Source organism: Myotis brandtii, unplaced genomic scaffold, assembly GCF_000412655.1.
Source record: "Myotis brandtii unplaced genomic scaffold, ASM41265v1 scaffold268, whole genome shotgun sequence".
NCBI classification, from domain to species: Eukaryota; Metazoa; Chordata; class Mammalia; order Chiroptera; family Vespertilionidae; genus Myotis; species Myotis brandtii.
In genome coordinates, this window is record NW_005360187.1 from 2,659,896 (window position 1) to 2,663,556 (window position 3,661).

Below are 3,661 nucleotides of genomic sequence, written 5' to 3' on the forward strand. Positions count from 1 at the left end.
GTCCGAGCCCGGCTGAATGGAAGCCGGTTTCTGGGGTTTTGTTTAGCTTCTTATTTGCAACATAGTACATAGTTGCTTAGAGTTGCAGCTGAGAGGCCGGCAAGTGAGGCGGGGAACGTTGGAGTCCGCAGCAAGCAAGCCTCATGCTCGCTTCAGTGCCTGGCTGCCGGCCGCCATCTTGGCTGACAGTTAATTTGCATATACTCACTGATTAGCCAATGAAAAGGGTAGCGGTTGTACGCTAATTACCATGTTTCTCTTTTATTAGTGTAGATATATATAAGTTCTTTGGTTAATCTCTTCCTACTGCCCCTCCACCCCCTGATCTCTGAGATTTGTCAGTCTGTTCCATGTCTCTGGATCTATTTTATACATCAGTTTATTTTGTTAATTAGATTCCACATACTCTCCAGGCCCGTCCATGCTGTCTCAAAGGGTAAGAGATCCTTTTTTTTACATCTGCATAATATTCCATTGTGTAAATGTACCACATATTTTGTATATTTATGTTCCAGTCCTTTAAATTTAATAATGTAATATTTTTGTTGATTGTTTATGTCCTAATCAAATTAGACCTTGGGCAGCTTCTTAAGGAAACTGTATAACTTCCTTTGACATTTTCAAAGCACTTGAGAGTATGTGCTCTATAATAGTGCTAATATTTAATAGCAACAATAAATGTTATTGAGCACTTACTATTTGCCAAGCATTGTACTTATATCCCATTTAATCATCTAAACAATTTAATCCATGTCATTTCCTTTGTTCTCTGCAAGAATTACTCAGCTGTTTCTAGTCCACTTGTTGTATAATAGTGTAATTCTTGCCCTTATTCCCCACCCCACCCCAACCTCTGTAAACTTCATTTTTATCTCATTATCTGACAACTCATCACTGATCTTGTTTAAAGTTCACGTTCTCTGGACATTGTTATTTACCTGCAATAGTGAAAGAGTATCTGTGCTTCTATGAAGAGTCTTATCCACCCATTTTCTCTCTCGGGAGGGAAGTGGTATATGAATTCCCTGAGTCTTTGGTTTTGCCCAATCTGTTAACTTCTCAGCCACTCAAGCCTCTGCCATGAGGTTAAGACCTGCCCCTAGTTTCAGTGCCTTTTACTAGTTCTTTATTTTAAAAGTTTTATTTATTCCATTTGATATTGTGGGCAAGTCTGTATAACTGGATCTATGCCCTTGTCTTTCCTAGGAGTAAGCGTTGTATTTGCTTTTTAATAATCTGGGTAAACACTGCTAACGTGGAAGAGTATAAAGTCTGCCTGACTTGACTAAGTCAACATTCACCTACTTCCCTAATTTAAAATATTCCCCATTTTGTTTCATAAAGGTGGCATAAATTTTATACATGTCTTAACCTGTTTTAGTTTCTGGCAGGAAACTTTTTAAAAATAAGGAATATAACTCTTTGACTAGTTTCCTTCAAAGGATTCACAGCAATCACATTCCTAACTTCCAGAAGAACTGGTACTTTTTTTTTCTGAATCCTTTAAAGCAGAATGATTTTATAATGGGAATATATCTTGAGGCCACTAATTCTACTAAGATTTGTATTTACCATCTAACATTTATAATAGTTTCATGGCTAGAGAAATCCTTAGATAGGTTAAAGCTAAAAGACCACTTTGTACCATAGCAATGTTAATGAAATAAGGTTATTTTACAAATTCTTCCTCTCCTTGCCCAAATCTCAATCTGTATACATATTTGAAATGTCTTACAGTAATTGAAATGTTTGACATATTTTCAATGCTACAAAACATAGAAATGAGAATTTATGAACAAAAGTGGGGTTTTTTCCTCCAAAAATTAGATTTACTGACTCATATAATCCTGTCTTCATGGCAAATGATTATTAGTGAATAATCACCTAACATTAAATTTATATATCTATATGGTTCTTAAACTTTAACATGTATCAGAATTACGTGGAGGGCTTGTTAAAATCAGATTGCTGGGCTTTTTGCTTCTAGTCAAGATCAAGTTACATTGATCAGATTTACCTTCTCACATAAAATGAAAACAAAACAAAACAAATAAAATATAAGAAACAATGATTTTTTTTAAGACAGTGAACACCAGGCAGTGCAGGGCAATGATTCCTAAAGATAGAAAACAAATGCATTGAGCCCTTAGCCTGAGATTGCCCGTTTACTGCCCCGAGAAGGTTTCTAGGCCACAGCATAGAAAGAAGGAGCAAGAGGGGGAGCTTGGTAAACTCTGAGAGGACAGTCTGGGGAAACCAAACTTTAGGAGAGAATTACAAAGAGGAGAATAGCATAGAAAGAAAAAGCCCCTGTACAGAAAGAAATCTGCAGAGGTTTCCCCTAAAATATTCAGCAGAGTACTGGTTAGTACATGCATATGAGGAAACTACCCAAAGCACAGAACCATAAGAAAGGATCAGATGGAACAGTGCCCAGGCTTGGTTCGGAACAATGCCTGTTCCCACCAGCCAGACTGCAAAAAACTCATAATTCATGGGGCAGTGGGTAGAGTACTCAAGAAGGTCTTGCCTCAGTAGTAAAGAATAATTAATTCTAGTCTGAGCACTGTTTCGGGCCTGACAAAATTAACTGCAGTCTAGAACAAAGCTCAAGAAGATGTATAAGGAGAGAAGAACCAAGATGGCGGCATAGGTAAACACCGGAGTTTGCTACCTCGAACAACCACTTCAAAAATACAACTAAAAGATGGAAAGTACATCATCCAGAACCACAGGAAGGCTGGCTGAGTGGAAATTCTACAACTAGAAGGAAAGAGAAAAGCATACCGAGACTCAGAGGAGGCGCAGTGCGGAAGTAAAATACTAAGGTGCGGAGTGCATGCGGAGCAGGCTGGCGGCTGAGGGCGCGGTTGTCATTTTCAATCAGGAGGGAGTCTCAGGCTCTGAGCTCCAGTTCCGGGCGAGTCTCTAGGGACCCAGACTCATACGGGAGAAGCGGGACTGTCTGGCATGGGTCAGAACCCGAGGGCACCTTTCTTTCCAAGGGGCTTGCAGCGATGACCGGGACACTGAGAAGCAGAGCCTCTGAGGGCAAGACTGGGAGACTGGGAGACTGCTAGCCCCGCCCTGTTGATCCTGTGGGACCTGCCCTGCCCAAGCCCTGCAGGGAGGCTTTTGCTGGATAGCCGCAGGCAAAGGCTAGATTAGCACCTCCCTAGAGATCCAGGAGCCAGGAAGCCCAGAGGTCAGAGTGGGACCATCCAGTTTGCAGCTCCGTGGAACCATAAAAGACACACTCAGGGGGCAGACTCAGTGAGCACCAAAGCCCCATTGAAGCAAGTCTTGCCCCAGAGGGGTGTCTCCAGCACAGAAGTTCTCCCACTGCAGACACAGCTGATTCTCACAGCCAATTGGCCTGGAGGTCAATTCCTCCCAGTGATAACTACAACAATCAAGGCTTAACCACAACAAGACTGTGCACAAAGCCCACAAGGGGGTGCACCAAGAGTGTCTACCTCAGGTAATTGGGACACTTAGCACAGAAAGGCACTCTATCGACACAGCGAAGCATAAAAAATGCCGAGACAAAGAAACAGGACACAAACGACAGAAATGGAGGAAAGCAAACTGCTGGATATAGAGTTCAAAACCACACTTTTAAGGTCTCTCAAGAACTGTCTAGAAGCCGCTGATAAATTTA